The sequence below is a fragment of the Dipodomys merriami genome, unplaced genomic scaffold, assembly GCF_024711535.1.
Source record: "Dipodomys merriami isolate MVZ:Mamm:240054 unplaced genomic scaffold, mDipMer1.0.p SCAF_247, whole genome shotgun sequence".
NCBI classification, from domain to species: Eukaryota; Metazoa; Chordata; class Mammalia; order Rodentia; family Heteromyidae; genus Dipodomys; species Dipodomys merriami.
Genome location: NW_027203904.1, coordinates 812,775 through 825,771, shown reverse-complemented (window position 1 = coordinate 825,771; position 12,997 = coordinate 812,775). Strand labels below are relative to the sequence as shown.

The following is a 12,997-nucleotide window of genomic DNA, read 5'->3' as shown; positions in this document are numbered from 1 at the left end:
CTGTGGCCCAGCATTCTCCTGAGTAGGTATCTATAGAGACAAAGATATATTTAAACTTATCAAAGGCCAGGAAATGAGTGACATCCGTTTGCCAGAGGACGTTAGGTTTAAGGCCTCTGGGATTTACCCCGGGGGTTGTAACGGGGTACTTTTAAGAAAGGCTGGCATGTTTTACAGGTATGTACTATCCTTTTAAGGTCCTTTACAGTAATCTGAGGAAATCTATGCTGAAGACCTCTCCAATTAATATGGGTTAAATCATGCAAACAGGTAGCCTCTTGTAATGTTAATGCTTGTGGGCCAGTAGCCAACTGGTCTGCCCACTTATTGCGTAGGGGAAAAAACCCAGGAAGTTTTGAATGCCCTCTCAAATGTTGAATATGAATAGGGGCTCCCCGCCCTTCTAATAGGCCCTTAAGGGTAACCATAAGGGGGGAAATAGGGTTTTCATCCAGCTTAATATGTGCCTGGGGAATATGAGGGAGCAAGTTAATCATATATAGGCTATCAGAATACAAATTAAAGGGTTTTTGAATGTCCTGAAGAGCCATAATTATGGCCAGCATTTCTTTATATAGTGCTGACCCTTGACAAGGTTGAAATCTTTGTTGGCTCGGGGTCTTTTGTTGTTCCTCAAAGGCTGCATATGCAGAGCCTGCTTTACCTCTGTCAGTAAAACCATGAAGGGTGCCAGGAATAGGCGTAGGAGAAAATAGAGATGGTATTTTGAGGGGAAGCCGCCATAACATGACAGTCCATTTGGATGGCCCATAATGGCAGTCAATTTGGCCTAGAAACCCGTCCAAGGAGAGAGCAAGATGAGCATTGGCTCGAGTGAGCCACTCAACGCCTGCCATCCGAAAAGGAAAAACAATGGAGTGAGGGTCGAGGCCATAATGCCTTTGGGCTTGCGTCCTTCCCTTCACAATAGCATCTGCAAGTTGGTCTGCTTGAGAATATACCCGAGGCGTGCCCCCAGGGGAGTGTGAACCCACTCTAATGGCTCCCCACTTTGAGTTAAAACTGCAGATATTAATGTGACCCCTGCAAACAACCAAAGGGAAATGGGCTCACTAATAGAATACCTCTTTAGAGAAACTTTATCCAGGGCTTTTTGGAACTGCAAAAATATTGCCCTATGGCTGTCTGTAATTGTAATAACTTCTTGTGGCGTCCTGTCTTTTAGCAGGGCAAATAAGGGCACAAGACTATCTTTAGGGACAGAAACCCATGGCAACAGCCAATTTATTTCCCCTAAAAGACTCTGAAGTTGGGTTAAGGTTAGAGTGGCCGGAATATCCAGCAAAGGCTTAAGGGGGCTGGCCTGAGTCAAGGTAAAGTGGGTCCCGAGCACCTTAAAAGGAGCTACCTTTTGAATTTTATTAAGGGCTATGGTAAAACCCCCCTTTTTTAATATGTCCAGAACCTGGGCCAGAAGGCCTTCCAGGCAGCTTGGGTCTCGGTGTCCCAGAATTATATCATCCATGTAGGCATAGACAAAGGAGTTATCTGAACCCAGCACAGGCTCTAAAAGTGTGGCCGAGTATTGTTGGCAGAAGGCCGGGCTATTGGCCATACCCTGTGGCAGCACTGTCCATTCAAACCTCCGATCAGGCTGGGAAAAATTAAGAGAAGGTATAGAGAAAGCAAACTTCTTGCAGTCATCTGGATGCAGAGGGATAGAGAAAAAACAATCTTTAATATCAATCACAACCAAGGTATATTCTGAAGGTATAGCAGGAGTCCAGGGCATGCCTTTTAGGGGCTTTCCTACTAGCTCCATCCTTTCATTTACCTTTCGTAGATCTAGGAGCATCCTCCAAGCCCCGGAGGCTTTTTGAATAACAAATACGGGTGTGTTCCAAGGACTTATAGAAGGGCGATATGCCTGAGGCTTATCTGTTCCTCCACCAGAAGGTGGAGGGCTTCAAGTTTAGGTTTGGTCAATGGCCACTGGGCCACCCAGATTGGGCTTCCTGGCTTCCACCTAATGGGAGGTACTTGGGGGGCAGTGGCCTTTAGGATTGGGGGTGCACCTGAGAGGGTCCCCTATGTTCTTCCTGTTTAAGCCTTTGTGCTTTTTCTCCATCCAGGATATCATCATATGATGCTCGATGGTCTGTAGTGACCACGACATCCATTTGTCTTAGTATGTCTTGCCCTAGTAAATTGACAGTGAGGTTCTTTGCCACTAAAGGGTGTATCTTTCCCTGTTCTCCATCTGGGCTAGTCCATGTCAAAAGGGCAACCGTTTCTTTGGTCTCAGAGTTGCCCCCTACCCCCAATATCGGAGCCCCAGGTGCAAGCTTCCAGTCCAAGGGCACTACCTCCTCCCTGAGTATGGTTCAGTCTGCCCCAGTGTCAATTAAGCAGTGAAACCTCTTTCCGCCTATGAGAATACTCATTTTAGGGCGGAGTCCGTCCTCCAGGGGATAGTACAATGGGCCTGGGTCACCCCGCCATGAGGCTGCCTGGGCCTCACAGCAGAGGGGGTTCCTCCTTGAGTTAAAGGGGCTAGAGGATGCCCCTCCCCAAGTTTAAAGACTTCCCCTCTAAATCAAACTTGTATCCCTCCATGCCCCTGGGGCAGGGTGTAGGGGGTGGTTTGCTCTCAGGCCGGTTGGCGGGGGATTGTTGTAAACAGTCCCTCTTAAAGTGCCCCTCCTGCCTGCATTTAAAACAAGTCCCTCTTCCCGATAGTCTTGGGGTTCCTTGGCCCTGGGCTGCCAGCCCCTGAGTAATAGCCTCAGTCATTGCAAATGCCTGAGCCTGTAAAGCTAAAGCTAGTGATTGGGACTGGTGCTGTTGCATTCCCACATCCTGCGAGGCCACCACCCATCTGCTCAGGGAACTTTCTCTCAATCCCGAGCAGGCCATGAGGTGGTCTGCATTCATCCCTTCCCAGACCAGCAGCTTTACAAACTGATCTCGGAGGTTCCCTGCTGGCAGCTTGCGGTGAACACTCTGTTGGACTCGGTCTATGAAATCAGGTAGAGACTCACCCGGTTTTTGTCTCACTCCTGCTATGGGGGACTCAGTAGGCCCATCATCTAGTTTGTACCACGCAGCAAGTCCTGCCTGCCTCACCTGGTCACGGTACGGGCCAGGTATTGCAGCCTGTTCCACGCCGGTGGAGTAGGCTTCTCCCGTCCCTGCTAACATGGTATAAGTAATAGGTATTGCAGGTTGAGCCTGCCGGTTACTCTCTGCTCTCACTCTGCATTCCTCCTTAAAGAAAGCACACCATTTAATAAACTGAGAACTAGTAAGAACGGCTTTGGCCACATCCATCCAGTCCTTAGGGACACAAGGGTGATAGGCAATGTCTTGGAATAGGGTCTGGGCCCAGGGAGAGTTTGGGCTATCCTCCGCCACCACCTTGCGGAGCTCTTTAAGATCCTTAGCTTCCCATGGATACCATTCCAAGGGCCTGTTAGCTCCTGGTGCCAGATTGACTGGATACGCTTGGGGAAGCGAATCCTGTGGCCGAGAGTCTGGGCTCTTGGGTGGCCCTTCCTTTCCAGGGCTCTTTGGTGGCCCTTCCTTTCCAGAGGAGGTCTCCGAGGAGGTTACTTCCCCGGCCCTCGGCCCCTCCATAGAAGGCTGGTAGGGGTCTGGGTCTTGCAAGTCCCTCTCACAGGTCTGTAGGGCACCATACCTCCCCTCCAATCAGGAGAATAGGGAGGGGGCCTAGGACCGTCAGTATCAGCTGGGTCAGAGGGGGTAATTTTTACCCTCGTTTTGACTTCTACTGTGCACGTCTCAGTGCGTTCTGGATTGGATTTGACCCTTTCCTTTTCCTTCTCACTTCCCAAGTCCTTCTGTACCCCTTCTAGGCCTAATGTTGCCTCTTCCTTCTCCTTCTGTGATATAGCATTACCCATATTTAGGGTTTCACTTACCCCAAGAGACCGCTTAGCCTCGGCTGGTATCTTTTCCTTTCGTGCCCCACGTTGGGCGCCAGATGTTGGGTCTTCGTCCGTCCCACACAAGACAGACGGGGTCCGAGGAAAGGTAAGTGCAGCGCTCGCCCGTTCCCTAGCCTCCCTCAGCCCAGGAGATAATCAGACACAGCAGGGAGCCAAATCCAGCAGGTAGAAAAACTCGTTTATTAACAGTGAGCAGCCCCTTTTAAAGACAAAAAGGGTGGGTGGTATGGTAAGGGAGGAAGAGGAACCAATCACTGTCAAGGTCACACCCTATCATTCACCTGAGCCTTCATGGGCTGGTTAGGCACTGATCGGCAGGTCAATTGGGGTCTGCCCACTCTACTCTCTCCCAGAGCCATCTTGGCTGGCCATGTGCTCTACAGTAAATTAGGTTCTGTCCACTCAACCCCCTCCCAGCGCCATCTTTGCTGCCCATGTGCTCCACACTTACCTGGACCCTATTGGGCCTGCCAGTCCCCGAGGTCAGATCCTAGCACTGCCAAAAGATGAATCCTGATGTGAGAAGCCAATCGTTGCATCTGTTTTTCTGTCCTGTGAAAGTACTGGGTCTCAGCTAGGATGCAGTATGCTATATACGCAACTCTATATTCATGGGAATCAGTTGCCATCCATGTCAGCACAGTTATAGCTGTCATCATATGTAATAAAATACAAAATGGGCATCCATGACTAAGACACACAATAAAAATAATAACTACACTGAATGCATGATGCATTCCACATCTCTATGTAAAGAGAAATCTTATGTGTAAAGCAGGTGAGCATAGGATTTTTGACAGTGCTGGGGCTTTAGTTCAGGCCCTAGGACTAGGCCTGACCTTGTAGTCTTCAAGGATGGTGAGCTTCACCTTGCCCCACAGTGCAACAATGTTACCCAGACTTGAGTTAGAATCTCAGAGGTGGCAGAAAAATGGTGAGAATTCTGAGCCAGGGTGTGTTGTTTTTATTATTATTATTATTATTATTATTGCCAAGCATGGGATTTGAACTCAGTTCATGACAACTCTGCCTCAGCTTCGATCACCTTAGGCTGGCGGGCTCCCATGGACCTGAGATCCTAGGCTCTGAAGTTTGCAGGAACAAATGACAGAAAAATGACAGAAAAAATGTCACAGGATAGATTTTTTTATATTTATATTTTATATTTTCTTCTTTGCACGGTGACCATCCTGGGTCTGAATTACACGGCTGCAAAGGCTACTTCACCTTGCATTGGTGAAGGCTAATGTGCTATCAGGGAAGAAATAGGCCCATGTGGCAACATAGGCCCTGAGCTTGAATCTTGGTCCTGACACCTACCAATGGGGGGAGATTCCAAGATATTTGTGCCTATGCATGGGAATAACAATGAAATGTTAGCAAACTCATGATTGAATGAGAAGTTTCTGCATGTATTGGTCTAGTCCAAAATTATAATGATCCTTGGACAATGATTCATCTTAATGAATGGTTTATTAAGCATGAAAAGAATACTGTTCCTTCAATGGTGGCATAGTAAATACCTAAGAGGTAGTAGGAATGTAGTTGATGTCATTGAATCCTAGGTAGATGTCTCTGGCACTCTGTACAAATATATATTTATTGGTGTTCTACCACCTGTCTACCCATGTATGGCTATTTTGATCACCCCTGTAGCTCAATCTCAGGGTCTGGAAATTCCCTGGCAGCTTCATTGGCTAGAGGTTGCCGTGTTGACACACCCATTCAGGGTCTGAATTGGGTCTGCCAGTACCTGAGTTCAGATCCCAGCACTGCAAACAATTGGATCATGGAGTATGAAGCTGAGTGTGATACCTGTTTTCCTTTTCTCTGAGAGTCCTGGGTGTCAGACATGATGGAGAACACATCGACAAATCTAGATATTATGTGATGGGTTGTCATCAATATCATAAATGTAATATGTATCATCACAGTCAATAAAAAATCTCATATCTAAAATATACTTGGAATTCAAAAAATTAAATCCCCCAACAACAAAGCCTCAAAGAAATAACTGCCCAATAAATAAGTGGGCTAAAGACTTGAAGATAAATTTCTCTGAAGAGGAAAGAAGCATGGCCAATAGACACATGAAAAAATGCTCAACCTCCATAGCCATAAAAGAAATGCAAATCAAAACAACATTGAGATACCACCTCACCCCAGTTAGAATGGCTATAATCAAGAACTCTAATAACAAAAGATGCTGGAGAGGATGTGGACAGAAGGGAACCTTACTACATTGTTGATGGGAGTGTAAACTTGTTCAACCACTTTGGAAAGTAGTATGGAGGTTCCTCAAAAGACTCCACATAGAACTCCCCTATGACCCAGCAATCCCACTTTTGGGCATTTACCCAAATGTTTACAAACAAGACCACACTAAAGCTACCAGCACGACTATGTTTATTGCAGCACTATTTACTATAGCTAAGATATGGAACCAACCCAGATGCCCTTCAGTAGATGAATGGATCAAGAAAATGTGGTATATATACACAATAGAATTCTATGCCTCCATCAGAAAGAATGACATTGCCCCATTTATTAGGAAATGGAAAGACTTGGAAAAAATTATATTAAGTGAAGTAAGCCAGGTCCAAAGAAATATAGGTCCCATTGTTGCCCTTATTTTTAATATCTAGTGTATGTCTGAATCAAGCAGAAAAGTTCAGATAAGGTGGTGATAGGGAAATGAACCCATTGTTTCCCTTATTTGTAATATCTAGTGTATGTCTGAGTCAAGCAGAAAAGGACAGATAAGGTGGTGATAGGGAAATGAACCCTAAGATATGTACTCAAATGTGTTTTTTTTTCTTTCTTGAGATTGTTTCTAACACATTTATAAGATTATTTCTTTGTTGCTTTGTATGTCCCTTCCCCACAGTATAAATCCTGCTTTCACTGTATTTGATGTAGGTATAATTTGTGGAGGGGAAGGGGAAAAACAAATCGTTTAAATAGGGATACAAGAGGACCCATTGCAAAACTGAGATGTACAAGTCATTATGTCGAAAATGAACTTTAAAACTTTGGTGCAGCAGAGGTGGGGGGGAGGGGGGAAGCGGGGAGGATTGTGGGGGGGGCTGGGAGGAGGATGGGAAGGGATGGGAAGGGGAAACAAAGGAGGAGGCTACAATGCTTGATAAGAAATGTACTCATTATCTTGCCCATGTAATTGTAACCCCTCTGTACAGTATTTGCAAAATAAAAAAATGGAAAATAAATGAATAAAACAAAAATGCAGTAAATAACCACAACAAACAGGATATGGACTGACCATTTATACATAAGTACAAATCCTACCTTTATAATGTATATAAATAGAATGTTTCCTGGGTGGGTACTTGAATTCAAGCCTAGGGACCAGGCCTTACTTTCTTGTCTTCAAGCATGGTGAGCTTCCCCTTCATCCTCAGTGCTTCAGAGTTACCCAGGCCTTAAGTTCAAATTCAAAGGTAGGAGAAACGGCGTGAATTCCAAGCCAGGGAGCTATATATATATATATTGCTTTTTTTGCCAAACACGGTCTTGAACTCAGGTCATGGCAACCGTGCCTCAGCTTTCATCACCATAGTCTGGGGTGCTGCCGCTGGAAACACAGCCTATCCTGAGATCCTAGAACTTCAGGCCTTGTGCGGGGGTTGGGGGGGTGGGGGTGAGGAATGCACAGAAAAAAAGTGGCGGGATAGCATTTTTACATTTTCTTCCTTTCCACCATGGTCATCTGGGTCTGAATGATCCGGCTCCAAAGGATACTTCACCTTGCATTGCTGAAGGCTTGCCGGCTACTGGGGAAGCCATAATCCTGAACAATGATTAGCCAGGCCTCTTTCCTGGCGACCAATGGGCCATTAGATGTCCCTTGAGTTTGGGCCAACTCCCTGCAGCCTCTGCCTTACCTTACCTCCAGTTTAACCTTCCCGTTGCCCTACAGATGGAGGCCTGAGAGAAAGCCACTTGACCTCCTATTTCTGGTGGCTGCCAAGGCTTTTGAGAGTCAGTATGTCACATAGAGAGTCATCATCCGCCACATTCTCAGATCTCAGCTTCCTGAGTAGCTAGGATAACAAGCATGAGCCACCAGTGCCCAGTATGTGATGCCTTTTGAAGGCATTTTGGCGAGTCTGTAAAGGAGCCCCAAAGGGCCTGGATAGACCATGACCCAATCAAGGAGCTGGGAGGGGGGAAGGTTGACCTTCTAGCCATTCTGTTCCCCCAAAATTGAAGATGCCAGGTGATGTTGTATGCACCAAACACCTAGGCCAGCAGCCACCAGGCTTAGTGGGGGAAAAGTAGAGAATACCCAAAGACTGTAGTGTTGAAATCTCTGATTTTGCATGCATGTGGTGTGTGTGTGTGTGTGTGTGTGTGTGTGAGAGAGAGAGAGAGAGAGAGAGAGAGAGAGAGAGACAGACAGACAGACAGACAGAGAGAGAGACAGAGACAGAGAGAGAGAGAGAGAGAGAGGCAGAGAGAGAGAGAGAGAGAGAGAGAGAGAGAGAGAGAGAGAGAGAAAGAGAGAACTCAGGGCCTAGGCTCTATCCCTCTATCCCTGAGTTTTCTTGCTCAAGGCTAGTGCTGTGCCACTTGAGCCACAGCCCCACTTGCTTTTTGATGGTTTATTGTAGGTAAGAGTCTCAAGGACTTTCCTCTCCAGGGTGGCTTTGAATCATAATGGGGGCCCCAGGGAAGCAAGAGTAAACATAACTCACAAGTACTATCCCTATGGTGGGCTACTCTTGCCCCCTGGTGGCCACACGCGGAACATGCGGCCTGGTGCCATTATCCCCTAGAGTTCAATTTGGGGCAGTGACCAGGGCCAAGCTGACTTTTGCTCACCCTGATTGCTGATGCCAGAGCAGGTCTGTTCAACCCTAGGCCAAGAGAGCTCCAGGAAGCCCAGCTTTCCAGGTTCACAAGGAAGGAAGAGGTCAGCTCCAGGCTGAGCTAAGAGCCTTTTCTCACGGATACCCCAACTTGGCCTTACTTATCACCATAAGACCTATAACTCCAAATAAACAAAATTGGAGCTATGCCTTCAAGTGGTAGAGCTCTAGCATTGAACCAAAGAGCTCAGAGACAGAGCACTCAAGCTTTGAGTTCAAGACCCCCAGCTGACCTTACCCCATAAAACATAGGCTGTCTAAATGTGAACTAGTAGGATTTGTGCAGTGTTTCTGAAGAATGGTGATACTGAAGAAAGCACCCTAATTCTGATGACAGCTGAACTTGTGACATACAGCTATGTGCTGAGTCCTTCACAGGGCGCTATTTGCTGGGTCCTTCCCACATGGGTGTTTTGTGCTGAGTCCTCAAGGTGCTGTTTGGTGAGTCATCCCAAAGGGTGTTATGTGCTGAGTCCCTGAGAAGAGTGGGCCTTCTAGGGTTTTTCAAAGGGTGCTGTGTGATGAATCCATTACACAACGCACTGCATGCTGAGTCCTTCAAAAGGTGTGGTGTGCTAATACATCCCAAAGGCTCCTGCTATGTTCTGAGCCCTTGAGAAGAGAGGAATGAGGTGTTTTTGGAGTGCTGTGTGCTGAGTCCTTTACACAGGGTGCTCTGTACTGTCCTTCAAATGGTGCTGTGTGCTGAGAGCTTCCACAGTGTGGTATGTGCTGAGTCCTTCAAAATTGTTCTGTGTGCTGAGTTTTTTGAAGGATGCTGTGCACTGGGTGTTTTACACAGCGTGCTTCAACACAGGGTGTGATGAGTCCCTGGGAAAGAGTGCTATGTGCTGAGTTTTTCAAAGTATGCCATGCACTGAGTCCTTTACCTTGGGGGCTATGGACTCCCTCCTTCAAAGGGTGCTGTGTGCTGAGTAGTCTACACAGGATACTACATGCTGATTCCTTCAAAGGGAGCTATGTGCTGAGTCATTTACACAGGGTGCTTTGTGTTGATTTTGGAAGAGTGCTGTGTGTTGAGTCATTCCAAAGGGTGCTATGTTCTGAGTCCTTGAGTGGTGGTTATCCCCAACACACACACACACACACACACAAACACAAACACAAATACACAAACGAGTGTCACCATGCACCTGTTTGGTGTGTGGAGTGGAGGGGGATGGAGGGGTGGGGCTGAGGGGAGATTGGATCCATTGAGCAGGTACTGGGGATGGGGGCTAGTGCTTAGCTGAGGTAAGGCTGCAATTGCCATGGTCTAGAAGCCTCAGGGCCCAGTCAGGGCTGCAATTGTGGCCAGGGGTGGGGGACTGGGCCCAGAGGAGGAGGGGGTGGGGCCCAGGAGTGCACTTTATTGGCAGCAATGGCCAGGAGCCCAAGGGGGCAGGGGTCTGTGCTCAAAAGGGGCGGGGTGGCCCAGGAGAGGAGTGTGGGTCCAAGAGAGTGCTGGGAGAAGTGCGAGCTTGAGCACAAGCACTAATGGAAACGGCTTCAGTGGCTGGCGGCTGCTCCAATCATAGCGTGGGTCCTGGCTGGGAGTGCAGAGCATGCGGAGCCTACAAGGCAGGCACATCACCACACGCAGCCCCTCGGAGACGCCCAGCCATGGTGGCCCTGAATCTGAGGTCCCGGTGCGGGGAGCACGGTAGAGGCAGTGGCTGCTGAGGCAGCGGCGGCCACAGGTTAGGAGGCCACTGAGGCTGTGGTGGTAGTTGAGGAGGAACAGAGTCTGTGCGCAGCCCCACCACTAGCCCGCGCTGCTTTTCAAACATGGCGCTGCTGGCTCGGACCCGCCGAGCTGGTGCACCCCTGGCCTGCTTGTGCCCCTGACTTGATTCCAGCCATCGGCCCTCAGACTCCCGGCCCGCACCCGGAGTCCCAGCCTACAGCTTCTCGCAGCAGCTCACATGAGTGGCCGACCTGCACTCCCGTATTCCACGACCCCCCCTGTAAACCCCGTCCCCCAATCTACCCTTCCTCCCCACTCTCTCGGACCTGGACCCTTGCCTCTCCCCTCCCAGTCCAGTCCTGCCTGCGCCTCCCCCATGCGCCATAGTATGTCATGCCTCTGCCAAAAATGCACCCCAAGGGTGGGGTTTGGAGGTGGGTGTCCACCCAGGTATCCCACTCTCATCCCTAGTGGCCAGTGTCCCGGAAAAGGGGAGCTGCAGGGATGGGTGAGGAGAGGGCACCACAGAGCCCCAGGCCTGGAGCAGTGGGAGCCACACAGCCTTTCATCTGCATCCTTTCTCTCCCTGGTGGGAACCTGGGGGCTTTAGTCAGAGGTGGGGAGCAGCACCCCACATTTGCCTTCTTAGGTCTTTTCCTTTTTGCTGGGGAGGGGGGTGTTGGATACAGAAAATAGGCCCCCCTTGCTGTGTGAGCCCTTGTCTTCTGTGCTCAGTTACCCTTTCACCTGAGGACATTCCCAGAAGAGCCCACTAGAGAGGTGAGGGCACTGGGGTCAAATAGAAGGTGGATATTTGGGAGAAAAACACACCCCCTCTGACACACATACAACTGGCCTGTACCCCCAACCCCAGCTGTCAACAGTTCTGACTGGGTGATCACATTTCCCAGTTCTGCCAGCTTCTTCTAGTGCTCCCAGTCCATCTGGTCTCCTTGTCCTCCCCAAGAATCTGCCAAGTCTCCCAGAAGTATGTAGGCTGGAAGTAGGGAGTCCATCCATGTCTATAGCCTTTAGGACCCCATTAAAATCCCCAACAACGCCCCCACCCCAGGTCAGATACCTCTCTGGAGGCACCATGACCCCCTGCTTTGTTTTCTGTCCAGGCTCTGAGGAGCCACGTGTCTCAGGACTCCTTCACCCAGAGTCCTAGCCTAGGGTTTTGGTGAATGGGGAGTGAAGGCTGGTTGTTCCCAAGGGGAAGGGTCTGGCCCTGGAGAAAGGGGGAGGCAGGGTAGTTCTACATTATTAGAGCATTATTCCCCTTGGGTGGTTGCCCCTGGTTCTGACAAAGGAACCCCAGTGCTTGAGCTGGTATATTGCCTAGATGAGAAACCAACAAATTCAGGAGAGGCACGGCTCTGAGTCTGTGTGTATGAGAGACAGAGAGAGAAAGAGAGAGAGAGAGAGAGAGAGAGAGAGAGACAGAGACAGAGACAGAGACAGAGAGAGAGACAGAGACAGAGACAGAGACAGAGACAGAGAGAGACAGAGAGAGAGAGATCATCTTTCTCATTGTACAATCAGCATGTCTAAAAAGAGCAAAAGCATTTTTTTGGGGGGGGGTTCTGGTTGTGGGATCTGAACTCTGGGCCTGTGCCCTGTCCCTCAGGTCTTGAGCTCAAGCTAGCACTCTACCACTTGAGCCACAGCACCACTTCCGACTTTTTCTTTTTGCTTACGTGGTGCTGAGGAATCGAACTCAGGGCCTCGTACATGCAAGGAAAGCGCTCTACCACACAGTCACCTTTCTAGCCCAAGCGAAAGCATTTTATTTTTGGGCATGTGTGTATTTGTTGTTCTTTTTTCATTTATGCCCACTATGAGCCCAGCCACAATTTTAGTTTTCTCTTTCACAGTGTCATGGCTCCTTTAGAGAAGGTTTCAATAGATATTCCTTCCCACCACTTTCTCCCCCTTTCCTGCAGCCCAAAGTAACTGCTGGGCCTACGTGGGTCTCTTCTAGGAGGCCTGTGTGAACCGCAGACCAGCGTGGATACCTGCCCTTCTGTCTTTAGCCAGAAGGCTCATGAGGCTACTGTGACCACAGCCACACTCTTCCAGCCAGAGAGTCTGCTCTCATGTGTATAGTTGGAGCTAATTCAAAGTTGGGAATGTGTCTGCCAAACATAAATAGGGAAGGAGATAGGGGGAGTAGGACAGGGGCTGTGAAGCTACGAGGGTCTAGAAAGTGATGAACGATGTGACATGGCAGATGGTTCACCCCGACCGAGGATGAGAGGGGAATCTTACCCATGGCATTGATGGTGTCCGTGGGCATCAGAGCAGGGGGCGTTGGGCTGCCAATGTTGGCATGGATTTCCTCCCAGGGCAGTGCACTGGTGGGCAGTCCTCCCTGGAGTCCTGCAGACTCCAATCTGTGTCCCTCCTGAGCTGTTTCCAGCTGGGCAATGGTAGGCAAGTGTGTTCCCCCTGCTGGAGCCTGCTTGGGATCAGGACATGGCAGTTAGCTA

At 48.9% G+C, this 12,997-nt stretch overlaps 1 pseudogene; it reads right to left on the bottom strand.

Moving 5' to 3' along the window:
- The window catches only part of LOC138836029 (chromodomain Y-like protein), a 70,120-nt pseudogene that overhangs the window by 19,915 nt on the left and 37,208 nt on the right, over positions 1-12,997 (bottom strand).